Source organism: Ochotona curzoniae, unplaced genomic scaffold (assembly GCF_017591425.1).
Source record: "Ochotona curzoniae isolate NIBS_2020 unplaced genomic scaffold, NIBS_Ocur_1.0 contig_4064, whole genome shotgun sequence".
Lineage (NCBI taxonomy): Eukaryota > Metazoa > Chordata > Mammalia > Lagomorpha > Ochotonidae > Ochotona > Ochotona curzoniae.
The window spans coordinates 7707379-7728879 of record NW_024466107.1 but is presented as its reverse complement, the minus strand read 5'-3'; the positions used below and the strand labels follow the sequence as shown (position 1 = coordinate 7728879).

General features: G+C 40.9%; 1 protein-coding gene across 1 annotated transcript in view; it reads left to right on the top strand.

Annotated features, from left to right (window-relative positions):
* LOC121158981 overlaps nucleotides 1-21501 on the top strand; it is a gene marked incomplete at its 5' end in the record, with an annotated part of 260310 nt that overhangs the window by 141122 nt on the left and 97687 nt on the right. The gene's annotated exons all lie outside the window — the stretch shown is intronic.

The window sequence follows — 21501 nt, the reverse complement described above, 5'->3', positions numbered from 1 at the left end:
ATATAGTAATATTTCCAGTGGAATATGAGCACCGTATTTGGCAAGAGAGCACCTGCTTATGTAGAATCCAAATATTCTGTTGTTAAATTTTAGTTCTGTGGCTTCTGGGAGGGGTTAATCATTTCACACGTGAGCTGTGGACATTCTTCTTGACAGCTTGTAAGAGTTCCCTCTGTTTAATGGACACAAGACTAGTTTCTCTGATGCTTTCTCTTCAAACCCATTGATGAGTTTCCCATGGTCATTGTCAACAAAGCATTTCAATCACTCAAAGCAATCAATGAATTGTCTGTACAAGTTGACAATCTCTGCATGCAAGGAACTTTGAAAAAAAGGAATCTACGCACACCAGAATATTAAAACAAGTAATACAATTCTTCCTTATACAAACAACATAATTTTTGTTTATGAAATTATACTGCTGAATAATAATTATAGAGATAGATATGCCCAGCTCTCCAAATATCCCTTTTATCCTAAGTAAGATGGTTGTGTAGTCTTTTGGCAACTGCCTAAGCTCAGTCTAGAGTCAGATGCTTATCATTCTGTTCGAAGCTTTGTGTTTTGCTTACCTGAACTTGGAAGAATTTGCTTCTTTCAATGTCCAGGAACTAGCCTAATAAACATCTATTTGCTTTGCCTCAAAGCAATAATTTTGAGTAACAGGTATGTTTAAGCGCTGGCAATGGGACTGTGCTGATTGTAATTAATAACTTGGCTTGTTGCTATTTAGAATTCTTTCAAAACATTGCAATTAGAGTCTGATATTCTTTCTTCGCTTCCAAAGGGTCTTCCAACATGGTTCTTAGAAATTCTTTCTGGGTCTCATCTTCAACTCACTTATCATACGATTATCCATTGATTCTTAGAACAATATGTATTTCTGCTCCATAACACCTGTCATTAGTCTAATTTTAGTTTTTTTAGTCATGTATTTTATCAATATTTTTCTCTACTATATCTCCGCCTTCATGTGACTTTTATGTATATGAAGGTTTGGCTCAGCAACTCATGAAGGCTTGGCCCTATCTTTTCCCCACTTCTTCATCTAGCTGACCTGTATCTTACAGTATCTTGCCATGCATAGTTAAATGTATCAAACTGATAACTTGCAATCTCTTTGAATTTCTCTTTATTCTGTTCTCTCTGTTCTTTATGCCGGTTTTCTACTTTGCAAGTGGTGATTGGTGGTGATTTTTCAACTGGTTGCACCTTTATACTTGAATAGTTCTTTCACTGTTGTTCCTCCTTTACAAGTTGTGTCCTGTAACTCCTTGGACAGTTTTTCTGTTAGTCTTTTTTTTTCCCCCTGCAAACATCTATGTATTTATTTGGAATGAAGCAACAGAGAAAGAAAGAAATCTTTCATCCACTGGCTCACTCTCCCAATGGCTACAAGTGCAGTTAGGTCAGGCCAAAGCGAGGAGCCAGGGACTTCCTCTGGGTCTCTCATGTGAGGGGCAACTCTGCTAGCATTCAGGTCACCATCTGAAGCTTTCTAGGAAGGTAGCAGAGAACTGGATTGGATGTGGGACCCCTGAGACTGAAAACCTTGCTCTCGTATTGGATTCTGAAGCTGCAGGCTCCATCCATTATGTGGCAACAGTGAACTCACTTCCATTTGTCTTGCATGAGTTTACTTATGGTTCCAATCACCTAGTCACTCCACTGTGAATGTGCTAGTTTGACGGTCCACTATCCGTTACGAAACAAACCCAGGCTTCTTCCCCCTACACACCCAATGAACTAAGAGGGCAAGAGCAGAACCTCTGAAGCTTCTTCCATACCATCTTCTCTGTGGCTAAAGCAAGACATGAAGTCCCCATGGATTCAAGGGAAGAGAAATGCACTCTTTGCACATTGCAAAGAAATAAGTGTTTAAGGATGGGAGGGATGTTTGTAGCTATGCAGGATTTAGTTAGGGAATCTTGACTTCTGAGAATACTGTGAGATACAGGATTTATGACAGGGATGAAATTGTGCACCCATGCCTAGCAGCTGAAGGAGCAAGGGTGTAAAACAGGGAGATGGGATACCTGAGTAGATTGCTTTATCCAGTCATCCTGTAACATGGACTCAGAGAACAGATGGAGCTCACAGGAGAATCTAAGAGGCAAAGCACAAACAAGAACCAACATGGAATCATACAGAGGGGTGCATAGAAACATGTGTGGGAAATACAGGCTCTTGGAGACTACCACCGATGTCTGGTGCTGGGGCATGGGGCCACTTGTGGTCAACAGTATTAACAGTTGGTGAAGATCTATGGTCAGTGCTTCAGAGAGTGAGGGCACACGGGGCTGTGCACTCTGGCTTGACTCACCACAGTGAGCCATGGATAAACATGCAGAGGTAAGAGCTGGTACTTAAGATCTAGCTGGACCTTCTCCCATCATATTCATGCCCATTGACCACAATTTTCTTTTATGCTCAGCAGGTGTCTGGGCACAGGAGCTGGGCAGCATCTCCAGGTGGATATATGCCATGGTTTCCATGTGGTTTATTCTTCAAAATCCGTGTGCTGAAAGGTTGGGTCAAGAGTATGTGGGAGGTGGTAGGCCTTGAAGAGGGAGAGCTTTGCGGAAGGATGTTGGAGGCACTGTACTCAGGAGAGATTTAAGGGGAGATTGTGGAGCACAGAGAGTGAAGCCAATGGTTGTGACACCCACACCCAATGTCAGAGTGTGACTTGCACTCCAGCCATTTGCTGTTGCATGTGGGCAAGCAGTGGGTCCCTGTCACCCACGTGGTAAAACTGGATGGAGTTTCAGGATGCTGACCACCACCTGGCTTCTGCCTGGCTGTGTGGACCTCTGGGGGCTTAAGCATGCATGGAAGACTCTCTCTCTCTGTCTCTCTCTCTTTCTCCTCCTCTTCTCCTACTTCCTTTCTTTCTCCCTCTCTTAACTTTCTGCCTTTCAAGTAGTTGAAACAAATAAATAGTCTTTTTTTTAAAAAAAATAAGAGGCAGCAGGTGGTCCTTGTTGCGCCTGAGTTTATTCCATGAGAGTGAGTGGCTATAAGTTTGAGCCTGAGCCTTGAGTCTCACTCTCACACCTATCCTCTGATCCGTCTCTCACTTGTGCTTCTATTACTGTTATGATATCCACCTTAAGATACTCACCAGAGTGGAACTGATGCTGGTGCTGTGTTCTTGAACTTTCAGGACTGTCTGTTCAGCAAACCACTTTGTTTAATGAACTGTTTCAGGCATCTTGTTATAGTCATGAAAAATGGGTTAAAAAATACTTTTAGGCAGCAACTAGTAGCTTGAACTGGCAGCCACCAAGTACATGTGCTTTAAGACTAAGTGGGTTTAGATGGGGCTCTTTCCTCATGGCTATGAACAGGTTTTTTTTTTTCTTTTTCCAATTTGTTTTTATTGGAAAGGCAGATTTGCAGAGAAAAAGAGACACATCTTTCTTTCACTGGTTCACTCCCCAAGTGGCCACAAAGGCTGGAGCTGAGCTGACCCAAATCCAGGAGCTAGGAGCTTCTTCTGGGTCTGTCACGTGGGTGCAGGGTCCCGAGGCTTTGGGCCATCATCCATTGCTTTCTTAGACCACAAGCAGAAGCTGCATGGGAAGTGGAGCAGAGCAGCCAGGACCTCAACCTGTACACGTATGGGATCCTGGTGCTAACAAAATGAGGATTTTGCCATTGAGCCATCACTGTAGGTACATGGCTATGAATATATATATATACATATATTTGAATCACAACATATGGGCCTGGTGCGATAGCACAACGGTTAAGGTCCTCACCTTGAATGCGCCGGGATCCCATATGAGGGCCGGTTCTAATCCCCACAGCCCCGCTTCCTATCCAGCTCCCTGCTTGTGGCCTGGGAAAGCAGTCGAGGTTAGCCCCAAGGCTTTAGGACCCCGTATCCATGTGGGAGACCCAGAAGAGGCTCCTGGCTTCAGATTGGCTCAGCTCCATCCATTGGGGCCGCTTGGGGAGTGAACCATCAGATAGAAGATCTTCCTCTCTGTCTATCTGCCTTTACAATAAAGATAAATAAATCTTAAAGAAAAATCCCTTTAAAAATCACAACATATGAGAAAAGAATGGCCACAGGGAGAAGGGAAATGTTTTAGATATCAACACCTATAACTGCACCTTTCTTCCCTGACCATCTGAATACGGGAGTTTTATTTGTATTTGTTTTTATACCCGCTGGTCTCTGTGAGCTAGGTAGCCAGCTATGACTAACAAGTTAGGCTCATTTTCAAGTGAAAATTCTGTAGGGGAGGGGATTCTTGCACATGTGATGCTGGACAGATCCAAGTTGATATCCAAGTGAGATTTAGAGAAAGACAAAGGCAGGCTCTTCCAAGCGAGAGCTGCTATACCTGTGGAAGGCTGATTATTTACCTAATAGTTTTCTCCACGGAGGGGGACGCATGCTGGTAGACAGTGGACCTTAGTCCTGCTGCAACGAATTTCTATGCTGATCAGCACTGGGTATAGAATTTGGCAGACAAGATGAACGTCTTCCAAGTTTTCCTTAACTGAAATTACATTTTGGCGCTTCCAGTTTGAGCCTTACTGAATAAGAGAATTTTCTTGCTCTAAAACTGTGGGCCTTCCCAATGGTGTAGGAGACATACTCTTTATCTGGTAAGCGTCTATCAAGTAGCAATATTATCCCGTCTACAGAGGTGTATTCCTTTATTTTAGTTTATGGAGAACCTTTGGATGCTTCAGGAGTCAGATTGTTGTGCTTGGCGGCATTCTGGCAAGCTTTGGCCAGATCAACAGTAAGGCCTGGTGCCAACTGGCTTCCTGCTTTTCATTAAATGCGAAAAGACAAAAGAGAAGAATAATACTTGGGCTTCGTGACTGAAATGGTTTCTAAATATTCTTGAAAAATAACTAATTCAAACAGTCCTCGGGCGTCAGCTTCCCATGGGAGTGACATTGCTTTGATATTTATGTAACACTCTTGCAATCTTTCCAGTAACTGCTTAAGTCTTATCCTGAATTGTGTAATTTCTATCAAAAGAAAAAAAAATCCCTCTGGAAGTACTTGAGGAGCTTGAAAACAGAAAACATCATGCTCATGGCATGACCAGGAAGGCAAATAGGTTCTGTGAAATACGCATGTCTTCGTTTTAAGTGTGCAAGGCAGTGGAAATATTGCCCCTGCATATCCTTTCTCAAAGAATCAGCCTTACATTTTCTTTGTTCAATAATATTAAAGCCATTGGGCACTAGGATGTAAATAAATGTAAGGGGGATTCGGTTCCTAGTAACTGTCAGAGCAAGTGTAATGAAAACAATTTGGTTTGTGTTGCTATCTCTCCACTTATTCTACTTAATCATGAAGGAGCACGTTCACTTGTTGATGGTTCTGGAAGGAGCTTTAGAGTTACTTCACACGATTATTCTCATTTGAACAACACTGCCTGCTCACCATTAGTTAAGTAATTTCTAACATGCTTCCTGTTAGAAATTGGTTAAAAAAAAATAGTGTCAGAAGGAAGTTAACGCACACACGGCAGTGTTTGTCACCTCCTCACTGCTCCTACAACACCTCCCAAGTAAGAAGCCACTTTGTGTTTTTACTCACTTCCTTATTTTTGATGCAGTGGGCACTCCATCATAAGCAGAGATCCAGTTATTCCACTGCTCCAGCAAGGTAGCTTTGGGTCAGCGGAGTGACCTGTCATTCAGATTTGTCCTTCACACAGAATCCTCACAGGGGTTTGTGCAGGCTTTTTTTGAAAGGGTGGGCGAAGTTTCTGTTAGATGAAGGGTTCTACCTTCTGCCACGTGGCTGGAAAACAACAGAGCTATTCTGAAACAGACATGTTTCCTGCCCCTTGCCACCATGATGATATAGAAGTTGGACAGAAGCCATGAAAAATAATCCATCTATTGTTCTCATTTTTTATTATTGTTTCAATATGAGGCACACACAAATGACAACCATGTCTGTGAGAGCATGTCATGTGTTCGTGCTTGCCGACAAATCAGGAGTCATTGTGCACAGTGGTGCCGTGCTAAAACTTTGTGTGCATTTATATGTAGAGTCTGATGAAATATCTGGATGTCTTTGGACTCGGCATTTACAATGGATGGCTGCCTGACTTATTATTATTATTATTATTTTACTTTTTAAAAATTTTTCTATTTTAAGCTTAGTTTCACATTTTTAGCTGATACTTAAAAAAAGTTGTACATATTATACGGTACCTTGTAATGTCTCCATACATGTCAGATCTAAAGACAACTATTTGTTTTCTCAAACTTATGGTGCAAACATTCAAAGTCATTTCTTCTACTATTTTGCTTCATTTGAAAAGCAGAGAAGCAGGTGGTGATCCAGAGAACACACAGATCTCTCCCATCCATTACTTTACTGCTCAAACGACTGTAACAGTCAAGGATGGGCAAAGCTCAACCACAGCCGAGGAATCCAGTCCAGGTGACTCACGCTGGTTGCAGGGACTCCTTAAGAGGAAGCTAGAATTAAGAGCAGAGCCGAGATTTGAACCTTGGCACTGGGATATGGAATGCAGCCATCACAAACCACTCAACCTCTAATCCAAATGCCACCTGCGTCCTTTGCGAGTCCAGCTTGACGCTGGTGCACACGCTGGCAGACAATGGTGGGAGATGTGCGTTGAGTTCCTGTTTCCTGGTTTCAGCCAGGCCCAGCTCCAGCTCCGAGTAAACTAGCAGATGGGATCTCTCATTCTCTCTCAAAATAAAATAAAAATCGATCAATAGATTTTTAAAAAGAAACATGTTGTAAGTTTACTATGCTTTCAAAGCAAGGCTTTTTTTTATATAAGATTTATTTATTTTTATTACAGAGTCAGATATACAGAGAGGAGCAGAGACAGAGAGGAAGATCTTCCATCCGATGATTCACTCCCCAAGTGAACTGTTAACAGTTCTTCATGTCAGACAAAGCAATGTTTCCATGGGACCTACACAATTCTCCCAAATACTTGCAATCGTTTGCTGATTGTCTATGATACGGAATACTCTGTGAACACTGTTATCTTATAATGTTCAGAAGATAACCGTAAGTTTGAAAAATTACCTATATATTCCCAGCATAGGTACCGTATTTTCCTTTCCAATAGTTTCCAACCACAATTGCGATCCACACCCGTGGATGTGGATGCCGCGGGCATGAAGACTCAATTCCGTGCTTCTGTTCCATTGCTCCCAGGACCTACAACAGGCACATACAGAACTGTAGGTTATGGATACATGAATATCTAACTCACTGACAAAGGGAAAAAAAGCGCTACCCCTTCCCATAGTCTCTCGGTTCTATGTAACTTTCAGCTTTTCAGTGTCAATTTCCAGTTGAAGTGGCTTGCACAATGTGAAAACCACCATGGCGGACTCACGGGGGCAACTTCTGCTTCTGGGGGAACTTAGGGATTCCAAAGGAAGTGATAAGCTATCTTGGAGACAAGAGGAGGTGTGACTGACGGTGGCAGTGTAAGCAAGCAGTCCTTGTTATTTGTTAATCCTGTACAATTAACACTGACGCTGGGAAAATACTATTTGTAGGACTCCGATGTGATCATATCATATCCCAGGAAATCATGTCGGATTTAATCGCAGGTGTGAAATTAACCAATGCTATTTTCATAAATGCTATAATTAACCCAGATTTCCAGCCAGAGGTCTTTAAGGTTCTGCAGAATTCTCTGTAGTCTTCCCGCTTGTGTGTTTACTTCTGAAAAGGTGGGCGTGTTCCCAAACTGGCTCCGTTTGTGGGTTTTTGACCTACTCTAAACTAGAAGCGAAATGGTAAACAGCAGAATTCTGTTGGCTTGTAACTATCCTTCCTTTGTTTCCTGTGTTTTCAAAACGGGTGTTGCAGGTTTTTGCGAATGTTTAATTTTGCTTCTAGTAGAAACATTCTCTGTATCTGGCTTTGTTGTGTTTGCCACTTAAGAATGCAGAATTTATTATTATGTGCTTAAAGCAATCATTTAACACTGACATTTTAAGTATGACAATAATCCAAGTAATTGTCACCCATTCAGTTAACTAAAAACATCTTTACTTCCTGAGACAACTAATTACAATGCAGTGTTACTATCTTTTAATTGTAGACATGTTTGTTTTTGTGTTTGTTTTGGTTTAGGCTGTCTTCAAGGACATCCTTAGTGGCAAATTTGGCAATCTGCCCTTTCTCTCGCTCTGCTGTTTTCTGAAAATGAATGAAAACACTGGGGGTAACAGTCTTGCAGGAAAACAAGACGATTTCTTATTTTTCATGAGCTTTTTACAGAATACTGGATTATTATGAGTTGTTTCAGACAATATGATCGGTTAACAAAAGGGATGGCTTTTTATTCCTTGATTATACTCAAAGAATCTACAAGAGGGTTTTAAATATCTCTGGCGTTATTTTTCTGTGTGACTATTCCCTACAGGAGAATGAAGCACCGTGTCAGCATTTGGGTTCATAAACTTTGGGTACAAATTCTTGCATGACATTTACCCTTGAGGGAAGTGCTATTATGATTTGTTTGAAATGGAGAGCATTGCACACTTCCCGAATCTTGAACATTCCCTGAAATTAACAAATTTCATGCAGGTATATAGGCTTCTGTGTATGGATATGTGTATGTATATAAGGCGTGCAGAGTGCCAAAGAGTGCATACTTGCTCATGCTCCAAATGCATGATGGTTGAACCAAGTCAACTTTATGATCCAGGAGCCAGGACTCCAATGCAGAGCTCTCACATGAGCGGCAAGCTGTCCCTGAGCCATCTTCTTGCCTCTAAAAGTCAACATTAGGGCCCGGCGCAGTGGCGCAAGTGGTTAAGTCCTCGCCTTGCACGCCCGGGATCCCATATGGGCGCCGGTTCTAATCCCGGCAGCCCCGCTTCCCTTCCAGCTCCCTGCCTGTGGCCTGGGAAGGCAGTTGAGGACGGCCCAAAGCTTTGGGACCCTGCACCCGCGTGGGAGACCCGGAAGAGGCTCCTGGCTTCGGATCGGCATAGTATCGACCCGTTGCGGCTCACTTGGGGAGTGAATCATCGGATGGAAGATCTTCCTCTCTGTATCTCCTCTCTGTATATCCGCCTTTCCAATAAAAAATAATAAAAATAAAATCTTTAAAACTATTTGTTAATTATAAAATTAACAGGCCTTTAAAAAATAAATAAAATTAACAGACTTTAAAAAAAAAAAAAAAAAAGTCAACATTAGCCAGAAGCTGAATCCCCTGCATCTACTCCTGTGTAGGAGAGACATGTCTTCATGGCCAGGCCAAACACTCACCCTGGGAGGTTTAGTTTCCTAATTTAGAGTTAGATGTTTTGATTCAAAGTTAATTTAGAAGGCAGTCAAGCATTCCATTTAAATGAGGATGTATTACCAAACAATTATGGGAAAAAATGGAATCAAAAGGTAAGTTTATTTTGACTTAAACCATTTTTGAAATCTGTATGCAGTTTTTTTTAATAATATCCATTTTCCAAGAGCTTTTAGGATATTCCTCATGTATGCTACTCCTAAGTTGCATATTGAATGTTTTAGTTTGGTGTTATGTTGATCCTAAAAAATTAATGTCAGGGTTCTGAAGAATAGTGCAGGAAAAGCATCATTTCAGAAACAACAGATTTTCACCATGCTACTAAATGTATTCCTGTGTGTATCGTCTGCAAAGGCCTCTAGGCAGATACTGTCTCAGCCCTGTGAATTCCTTCCGAAAATACACAAGTGTGCACTCAGACACATCACAGCTTTGTGGAGAAGATACTCATAGCAACCTCATGACGCCTACTACTCCTGGTGTGTGTATTGTCTGTTAAAATTGTTTCTGTCACCTTTCACTCACACACACACACACACACACACACACACACACACAACCTATTCCAACCACAAAACATCAATCAATAAAAAATTCAATTATTCTTTTACCAATGCCATTTGACCAAAGGATTCTCCTGAATATTTAAGGCAAAATGTGTCATACTTAGATTCTTTGGTCTTCTGGATATTTGTAATTTGACATCACGAAGACAAATGACAGTTGTGTTCCATGTTTTTAGGATATTTTTCAACTCACTTTACTTTTGTCTATACAGTGCATTTTTATTTAATGATAGTCCCATTCAAGGTTTTGATAGATTTTAGAAACTAATTGGGTGCCATGATAGGTATCAGCAAAAATTTTAAAATCACAAATCAACAGAAAATTGAATATCAATGTTGTGAAGGACAAGATAATTGATTTTGCACAACACGGTAAGAAGTGGGCAAGCAGACACTTGCTGGTTATGTTTCTACAGTTAAGCCTTGTAAAGATACAGGCTCAGCACGTCTGTGACCTCCAGAAGGTTAGGCAGAAGGGCCCAGATGCAATGAACTTCCTCGTGTCTCTATTCTGCACTAGGAATGGGAGCACCTGCTTCAAAACTGTTTCCACAGCCTCCTGCTAAAATTATCCTTCAGAACGTGGTCATGCAGCAACTGTAGATTACAATTGGAAATTAAGTGAGGCCTAGGCAGTTGTTGACGCCACAGTCAGAAGACATCAGTATTGGGACATTAGTATTGGAAAACTGGGAACTACTCCTCATTCGTCAACTAATTATTGTTAGGTGGTCTGTGCTTATCTTAAAATTAGTACAACTTTTTGTTGATTCATGGAAAATAGGCTTTCATTCCAATCCCCAGCCAATACAGCATATGTTGAATTTATATTAGAATTCCCATTTGAGTTTGCCTCAGTTACTTCGGGATGTTGTAACTATAATACAGTAGATTGTTTTACTTAGACAACCAATGTTTGTTTTTACAGTTGACATTGATAAGTTCAAGCCCAAGGTCAATTTAGTGTTTTGTGGCTTTGTTCTTCATTTCTATATGATTATCTTATCGGTGTGTCTTGAAATGGTTGAGAGAGCATGCTCTCTTCATTCATTTTGAAGATGTAATTCCACCAGGAAACTCTTCCCTTATGACCTGTTTTAAACCTGATCATCAAGCAACCAGCAGTCCCTCATCCCAGAACCTTACTATTGGGGTTAGGATTTTATCATATGAATTTTGGATATAAAAATATCATCCATAAAAGAGCTTCTTGTAAACAATGACAGTTTAAATTAAATTGTCTTCATCTAAAAGAATGTAGGTGTGGCTAGTGGTACAAGGTAATTGATAGAATTGTCCTCCAAGTCTCAGCTGCGACGCAGGCACAGAGTCAGTTGCTGTCTCCGGAAGGTCTTCTCCCTTTCATGGCCTGACATGGAACCTTGACCAGCCTCATCTGTCGCCACCATGTACTCAACAATCCATCTCTGTTTTGTTATCCAAACTCACATCTCACACATTTCTCATTGTAGCTATCAATTTCTGATATGACCTTATATTTCTGCTTTATTAAAATTGAAGAGAACCACACATTTCTAATGTTGGCAGTTCTGTGAGCTTGCAATCTGCCTACACCCATGATACCATATGAGTGGAATGATATCATCCATTGGAGATGGCAGTAATTAAAAAAAAGATTGCATGCACAAATAACATAGGCCTATGTATTGCCAACAAGCCTTGATATATTGAAACCCAGCTCTGGGCTGATGCTTGGGTCAGTGTCAGAAAGGGAGTTCCTTATGATGAGCTGATAAAGAGGAAGGAAGGCAAATACAGTTCATTGATAATTGGTGCAAGTGGGAAACAGATTATTGCTACAGGCAGCTCACTCAGAGTGAAAGACAGCAGGCTGGGGAAACCCTACGATGCAGCTCACTCTTCAGGGCATCTGGTCAGTATAGTGGTGCAAAGTAAGCGTCCTTGGAAAAGGTGTGAACTGACCTTCACGCGAATGTAAAATATGTTGATCTTTATGTTGCACATGAACACTCACACGGAGCCTGCACTTGGGAGAGGTATAAAATGAACAAGCAGGCAAAATAGTCCAGCCAGTTAACACCAGCCTGTCTATATTCTTGACTATAGTGATGCAATCAGTTAATGGACCAAATAGATGTGTGGGCAACAGAAAGGTATGCGCAGACCTTAGAGTGAGGGATCTTATACAATGTGCTTCCCGAGATAGCATCAGGCCTCAAGGAGACCAGTAGTTGATGCCAAACTGAGCTCCTTGGATCCCTTCATCCTTCTAGGAAACTTGACTGGGAGCAACACATGCGCCAGATATGAGTGCATTTTATTGCCAACATTCATAGTTCCCATCTCTATCTAAAAATTTACAGAGTGTTTGATCCATTGACCCAGAGTGCTAGGCAAAAGTGCCTGGGGACAGGGGGTTCATTGTATCACAAAGGAGTTACAGCTGTGGAGACTTGTTCACTAATCCTAACACGTTTCCACCCTCCAGGTGCTTCCATGGCGATAGACTGAAGAAGTAGCCTCCTGAATGTGTGGCTCAGGTGCTCAGTGGAAGCTGCACACACACAAAATCAGCAACCATGACGTACATGGGGTGTCACCAGTAGATAGGGTAATACTGGAATAAATCGCGTGGAAGTGGAAAGGGAATTAAGTTGCTCTCAGTGATTCATTTGTGAAACGCGTATTTTCCGGTGCAACAATGTTAGGATGTGTTGTAGCAGAGATCCTATTTCCTAGAAGGGAATACTTCTTTTTTTCATCTTGAGTCACAGATCTTTGGGACATGCACACAACCAGAGGACTCATCATGCTAAGAGACCATCAGACAAAGCTAATCATCCCTGGATTCAGTAGCAGATGAAACTGTTGCTGCATGGTGGGATGGGGAGAAAGGGATAATTCTGCAATGATCTGGCAAGGCACTCCCTGCTCTTCCTTCCTACAGCAGTGGAAAGGTAGAAAAATAGGATTGCAGGAGGCCACTGAGGTTCCAAGGGCAGCCAGTGTGGATGGTGGGGAGGGGACAAAGTTCTGATTGTCACCTTGGGAGTAGCTCAGCAGATGCATGGCAGCATACAACTTAGCCTTTCGCGTTGTTCTCCAAGAAAACAAGACTGACTCATGTCCCACAGGAATGCATTGTGGAGAGCGTGCACTCACCTGTGTAGAAGGCAAATGGAGCCCCGCTGGCCAAACTCCTTCAGTTCAGATGGCTCTGGCCTGGGCTCCTCTTTGGGAACCTTCATTGGTTGAAGGAAGCTTCCTCATCCAGACAGGGTGCCATCCTTAGGGCAGCTCACAGCCCATGTCTGAAGTGGGCACACAACGGCCCTACTCCCTTGCCTCATTTTAGGACAACACAAAAAGCCATCCTAACTCCAGTTTGTTACAAACTTGTTGGGGTTCAGGAAGTCTGTCTGCTCGGTCCTTTGTCTCCCACACCAGGCCGGCATTCAAGATAGCCACCTATGTTGAAAAGCAAGAACTGTGAAGCAGGGCACTCACTGCTTCTGTACCTTATGCTGACCTTGCTTTTCCATTTGCCATCGAAGATGCTAAACTGTTTATAGAAATGGGAACCCTAGACTCTTCTTAGGATCTTCTTGATCTTTTACTCAAGAATGTAGAAACTTCTTTAAGATCTTTCATTGTTAATACTTCCTTAACAAAATAGGTCACCTTCTTATTACCTGAATTTCTTATTTTGACCACGACTTCTGATATTCTGGTTGAGTTCTAACAGGCGCCTATACTGTCAGTCCCCTGGAAATGTAGATTAAAGTTTAGGATTTTGGGCCCCGGGGAAAGGTGTTTTCAAAGTGGACACTAGGAAAGTTCAGTTTCCGGGAAGAGCCCGTAGGACTCGGATATTTGTAGATGTTTGTGCGTGCATGCACGATATATTGATATAGAGACTCAAAAATTACTTGGAGGGAATTTAATTAGCTCTCTAATTTCTAGATTTCCTTAGAGCTATCAACACAAATTACTTTTTATAATAGGTGCCTAAATAAAACAACTCAGGATTAAATTGGAAAGAAAAAGAATTAATATATCATATTATGTATTTTGTTGCTTTAAATTATTATTGTTATTGCAGAGTCCCTTCTATTCAGGTCTTCATCTAGAAGTTTTAAAAGAAGATAGGAATTAATTGCTAAAAGCTCTTTGAATATAACTGGGAGGATTTAAATGTTATTTCTATTGCTGGGACACTTTTCTGTAAACAACCGAGAGAAGAGAGTAAAAATTCTATTTCTAGGGTAATTTCTTTAGGAAATGTTTCTGTTATTAATAACGATAGTGACAGAAAAAATTCTACTGGATGATAATATGACTGAGTGCTTACCACGAGACAAACCTTTGCAACCGCTTTTCTTGTATTTTGACTTTTCGTTGATGAATCTTCCTACTAGGTATTATCTTGTAACTATCATTTGAGAGAAGTTAGTGCTCCACTCAGATATACACCACTACTTTGTGATAGAAATGGAACTCAAATCCAGTTTTATCGGTTTTTAAAACACTCATACTTTAAAGTCATGCTGTGTGTCTTCTTTTGATATAGAGATTGCGTATACATGTGCATATTATATATGGTTGTACAATATATGCTTCTAAATAACACTTGCTCTTTATGCTTTGCGTATTTCAACGGAAATCCACTGCATTCAACTTAGGTCGGCTCCATCAAGCCTACCTCAATGGTGTTGGAATTACCAATTCCACCAACACGTTTGATGGAATGTTAGCAACGGCACCCTTTGATTTCTTGCCAACATTCATTTATTGTTTATTACCAATTCACTTTCATCTTAATTGTATTTTAACTCATATACCAATCAGACTCCTTATGCCAGTATAAAGTGATGTAGTTGACCGGTGCCCACACTGTGCCCAGAAAGACAAAATTAAATTCTGTTTCACAGCAACAATGAGAAAAAAATGTGTATATATTCTGCACGCAACAATAGTTTGTCAATATCTGGTTTACATGCATATATACTACGGGTATAAATTTCTTCCATGTTTTCACCTGTTGTACATGTTTTTGGACTGTTTCTGTTTCTTACTGCAACATGCCCATCCTGCGCATAATACACATTCCAAACAATGGATTTAACAAAGACACAAATTGGAGAATCCAAAGCCTGTTGTCCTTTTGTTTTATTTTAGGAAAGGAAATACTTAATGATGATTTTAAAAAGAATCATGGTGTGAGTTTTGCTGGGCTGTGTATTAATGGATGCCAAGTTGGGGATTTGAAAGTGTTTGCTTTGCCTACTCCATGACTCTATAACGGTGTAAATGAACAATCTTTTTCAAATACTATGAAGCAGGCAGTGTGACAGAGCAGTTGAGATGCCATGGTCAAGAAACGACTTAGGGCACCTGCATCTCAGATCCCCTGAATTCAAATCCCTTCTGTGTTTCCGACGAAGCTTCCTACTAATACACACCCTGGAGGAACAGGCGATGTGCTTCATCTCTGCCATTCTCCTGCGAGGTTGAGATGTTATCCTAGGATCTTGGTTTGGGTCTGGATCAGCTCAAGCTGTTGCGGGCATTGGATGAGCTCTCTCTCTTTCTCTCTCTGTATGTGTGTATGCATCTGTTTCTATCATTATGTTTTTCAAAAACAAAATTTTAAAAAAGTAAAGTTGGTATATATCTTCCTAGGAAACTGACACGTTCTTTGATCACTGAAGTGACTTGAAGAAGGAGACAGGCAATAGTCTTAGGGGAAGCTTCTTAGGCCGAGATGCGAGATAGTTTAATTTATAAATAGAAAGGCCAACTCTCAGACTGGGATGTCGGCTCCATACATCCCCTCCTTCTTCAGCGTTGGCATTCTATAAGTCTTGGAAGGCATCGGTTGCCATTCTTCTGTCTCCCCTTGAAAGTAAGCTACTTGTACCACTCTCTTGGTGGGTTATCACGCAGCTCATCCATGCCATTGTTTTCAAAGCGAGCTGCTTTTGCATTGTTAGTCCAATCATCAATCCACTTTCTCTTGTGCATAAAACATTTAGTTAGTTTCACTCATGAAGTGCTTCGTACAATTTTTAACTGACAAGGCCAGAAAAAAAAAAGGTACTCTCCTTCTTACATCTTAGTTGAAAGAAAAGCTAAGTAATTCCGAAAGTCAGAAGGCCAGAAGAAGGTACATTGCCTTATTAACGGTGGAAAACATGCACATTTCATGTTCCTGTTTTGGTGTTTCTTTTCTGTCAGAGATAATAGTTATTCTTAGCACCCCTATAATTTCATTATAATGAAAAGTCCGTCCTGCATTTACACATCTGTCATTCTTGGGCAATGCTTGGAAAAAAACAGCGCTCTCTGACACTGAATCCGGTTTTGTTTCCTTGTTTGTTTTTGCTTTTGGCACAAACCATTCCAGAAAATGTTATTTCCAAGTGGCAAAGCTCACATTAAAACAAAACCACAGAGTGAATAAAAAAGTGCGTTATTTGCAAAAGGATGATCAGACTTTTGTCACTCATGCTCTGTGTAGTGACTGTTTCTGGAGTTGACTTTCGTTTTGCTTCTTACTCTCTGCGTTTCATGCCTGGCACCACTGCCTCTTCTGCACAGCTTTCCACCCCAGTGAGAGGCTGTCGTTGGAAATCACAGCCTGAAGAGTCTGGGAGTCTCTTTGGATTCCTTCAACATCCTTCAGTCACTGTTTTCTCATTAGAACATTCATACTTCGGTGCCTCGGTGGGAATGATCAATTATTTCAATGTCAGTAGTGGTAATATTACCCCTAAGATTTAGCAATTTTCAAAGATCTTTTACCATAATTAGAGGCATTTATTGTAAATTGAATTAAACCCGTTAAAAGCACAATGTGTTGAATTAAAAAATATAATACCCAAATTGTGTAAGAGCCACAATTGTGAGGCAACAAGTCCTAGCTTAAAACTGCTAACGTGGAGTTTTGATTTTTTTCAAATGTTATGAAATCCGTGTTCACCCTGTGTTGCTGAAGGAATCTGTGCACGTTCAGTATAGGCACAGTAGTTTTTCGAATATTGTAGTTCTGAGGTTGATTAAGTCTATGGATTCAGACCTCGAATAGATAATGGGTTGCCTATTTCTGTAACTTGAAACCAGTCATTTTGTGGCTGTAGTGACCTGAGACGCAATACAGCTGCTTCCGGTTCGAGATCCTCGCACACATCACCACGAATCTCAGTACTCTGTCAACCTTCAATGCCACTGCAACAACAAGAACAACTGCACGCACATTTCTGATCCTGGCTGAGAAGTTCGAATGTCATCGCCCTTTCTGTCTTACAACCTAGACTGCCCCACCTCCAAAGTGGTCTTTATTCTGCAATCGGAGCAAGGTTTCCCCAGCATACAACATGCTACCACTGTCTGTCCCATGGTGATTATAGTACATTGTGAGCTCGCAAGCCTTCTCTGGCCTGTCTGAGATGGATGTCTGTCACGTGCTTTCCACAGCAGTGTGCACGTCATCAAAATCTTTATCATGCTGGCTTTTATCTTTCTGTTTAACTTGCCTTGTCTGTCTAATAGAATTTGCGCGTGTGTGTGTGTGTGTGTGTGTGTGGTAAATACTGATCCATTTATTTTGAAAGGCAGAGTTACAGAGAGAGAGATGGAGAGAAGAGATCTTCCATTCAATGGTTCATTTCCCAGATGACTACTGCAACCAGGACTGGGCCAGGCTAAATCCAGGAGCCTGGAACTTCATCTAAGTTTCCCACAGGGCTGGCTGGGCCTCTGGACCATTTTGTGCTGATTTTCTAGGCTCTTTAGCAGGAACTTTAACAGAGCTGGAGGACCCAGGACCCACACCAGTGCCAACATCACAGGTGGTAGTTTAATCTGCTGCAACATAAAGCTATGAACACTGTGTGAGTGAATGAGCAGGTTGCACATGGTTGGGAATCCAGGACTTACTTGTATTAGTATTGTATTTCTGCTGAAATGACTTATTGTCCACTTTGGACTACACTTAGATATCTGGCAACTTTAATTCCCTCTGCTACTTAAATCCCCTTTTCTGTGTAATCAACCTAATCATAGATTTCAGGGATTAAGGCAAGGATATGTGCAGGGGACATGATTCCGTTAACTACACTTTCCTAGGATCTGACATGCTATATTCATTTAGTGACAATTATTTGAAAGAATGAACTGTATCCAATTCAGCCATCTCCAGCAAAGGAAGGAGTGTTTCCATCCTTCACATTGCAGCCACGCCGCCCACATTCAAACCGACTAGACTTCCTTGGCCTTGAGGTTTGTTGTTCGAGGGAGTCAGTTGGTGACTATCGAAAAACACCATTGAAGATGCTGTCTATTACAGACATTTATGTTACTACTTGTGTTAAATCAGGCATGTCACCTTCACCTGCTTGCATTTCAGTTTAGATTGTGCCAAAAGTTTAGAGGATTCTCCTAAACAGAACCTTGAAATGATCTGGGTATGTGTCTCTGATACTTACATTATATTTGCTAGCAGAAGTATTGGGTTTTTATTCTTAGAAAGCATACAATCACTGATGATACGGCTCAAAGCATTCATCTGATTTAGCGTCAGCAAAAATAAGAAGTACTAAACTAAAATAATTACCTATAGATAATTGGTATTAAAATGCACCTTAATCTTTAAAATGCTTTATCTAGACTATGTTTTTTGAAGCCAGAAACAGGGAATATGGACATTTTAGTGCCATCTATTGGCAATGATTTTTTTCTTTAATTTAAACTTTTAATACGTTCTTGATGAAAACACTCCCAAAATTTTGAAGCCCTACCCCCTACCCCACAACACATGATTTATAATTCTTTTTTTTTTCCTGCAAACTTTGAAACCTCTTTGTATGATGGCTTGGAAGCAAGGGAAAAGTTGAAATGCATGCTTCTTTCACAGTACCTATCCGTTCATTGCAATTCTGAAATCTACATGGGAACCGTTGCTAGTTCTTTGGATAAAACCAAGATCAACTGCCCAGACCTCATGGCCCTGGGGTCCACCATGAAGGCCTCTGTGTTCATCCGTTACATCATCCTCACTTTCCTACGAGAAGCAACCCTGCCCACAGCTGTACTGTTGTCTCAGACTTGCTTTTCAGCAATGCATTTTGGGCAATGAGTCACCTCTTCTCACACTGAACAATGTCTGCACTTCCGAGTCTCACCTCATGCTCCTCCTCCTCCTTCTTTTCTGCTGAAGCTTTGCTTATTTATTTATTATTTAAATGTTGTGTCATATAAATAGAACCGATTTCGTGTGCTTTATAGATAACAGTTCCAAGACAACCATCTTCCCTCCATCAATTCTTCCTCCTTTCCTTCCTTTTCTCCCTTTCGTTCACTATATAATCACAAGCTTAATACAACATAAACCACAACGTTCAAGAATTAAAAAGCAGAAAAGTGCACAAACAAATAAATATGATATATTGTATATATGTATATACGTATATATTATTGAGATGAACACTTGGTTTAGATGACTCTTAGGGGTACGCGTGAAAGCATTTTCACCTGCTATCTGTGGCACAATGAATTAAATATATTTTGACATGTCTAAGTTATTTGAACGTAAGCTCATGGCAGACATGAAGTATGACAGAGCAGGTGAGGCCATCAGCTATAATGCATGCACCCCGTGTCAGCGCACCGGCACGAGTCTGATCTGCATCTAGCCAGCTTGCTGCCACTGCATTCTGAGAGCAGCAAAAATGCTCAAGTGCTGGGGTCCCTGCCTCCCATGTGAGAGATCTGGCTGGAGTCTTAGGTTTCTGACTTTATTTGTGAAGTGAAATAGTGGATAGAAACGATTTTTCTTTTTTCCTCTCTTTGTTGCTCCAGTTTTCAAGTACATGACAATAAATTGAAGAAACATGTTTTCAAAAGGAAAATGATAGAAAGACCATGCTACAAAGGAATATAGACAAGAGTATAAATAATAAGTGAACCATAAGACGTCTGTTTAATCTTATGTGTTTTGTTTGTATTCTACATTGAGTATCCCATATCAGAGAAAATACATGAGATTTGTTAATTTGAGGTTGGCTTATTTAACAAATAGGAGTGTTCTCCAATTCATCCATTGTGTCATGAAAGATAAGATTTCATTCTTATGGCTCAGCAGCCTTCTGTCCTATATGTTCACCACACTTTGTTCACTTACCAGTGGACTGACATCTGGGCTGATTCTGTATCTTAACCATTCTAAGTTGAGCCGCTACAAACAGATCATCTTACATAAGCTGATTTCACTTCCTTTGAGTAAATTCCCAGGACTGGAATGGTCGAGTGATGTGGTAGATCTGTGTTCACGTCCCTTAGGAGTCTACATGCTCCCTCTTTTAGTGATTGTGCTCGTCTATACGTCCACCTCCACGGTGTCAGCGTACCTTTCTTCCACATCCTTACCAACATTTGCATCTTGATTTTTAGGTATTAGTCATGGAAGATCACTGTTCTACTTTGAAAAGCAAGTTTAACTTTTTCATTGTTTTCCATAATACATGATTGTGAGTATAATGTTCATCCTTGCCCCTCGCCTTACTTTGCCTCCTCTTCCCTTCCTGCCATTTCCCTCATACTATCACAATAGCGTGGTCCCTTACCACCTGCTATGTTTAACTTTCTGACATTTAAATGTTTCAAGACATGAGAAGTACAGGCAAAGGTAGAGACTCCAGCACCATATTTTAGAGGTGTATTTAAAAGGCTCGTTTGGAATATTACTTTTATTCAGAAGTAGAAACGCAAAGTAAAGAACCTTTGCTTCTTCGTATGCTAGTGTCTCTTGCATAGTGTATATATGTGTATGTATATATATATGTGTGTTTATATGTGTTTATATGTGTGTGTATACATATATATTACACAACAAAATTAGTGAAACTGGAAAATTATTAGGCTTAATGAAATACGCCAGTCCCAGAAACACAAATGTTTTCTCCTCTGATCTGTGCTAACTAGTACACAGAATACCAAAAAAAGTGATCTATAGGAATGAAATGGACATCCTAACAACTAATTACTGGTCACAGCCTTTGTCTACATTCTTGAGGAACAGGAAGTTTATAACCTAGTTGTTGATATCTTTACCTAGTGGATTATTAAGATGTGATTGAGAAGGGGACTGCAAGTATGCCATTATAAAACAAACAAACAAAAAAACTAAACAAACTAAATGCAAGAGGGAGGGTAGAGTGGGAAGGATCCCTGTATTCTGAACTGAGGCATGTTCACTTTATGTGAATAAAATAATTTAAACATAATGCACTGAGACAATTCCGCATTGTTAAAATTCATATTCTGGGCCTGGGGTGGTAGCCTAGTTGCTGAAGTCCTTACCTTGTGCCTGGGATCCCATATGGATGCTGGTTCTAATCCCAGCAGTCCCGCTTCCCATTCAGCTCCCTGCTGGTGGCCTGGGAAATCAGTCAAGGACGGCCCACAGTCTTGGGACCCCGCACCTGCGTTGGAAGCTTGGAAGAAGCTCCTGGTTCCTGGCTCCGGATTGGTTCAGCTCCGGCCATTGTGGCTATTTGGGGAGTGAGTCAGCGACAGAAGATCTTCCTCTCTGTTTCTTCTCCTCTCGGTGTATATGACTTTCCAATAAAAACAATAAAAAAGATCTTTAAAAA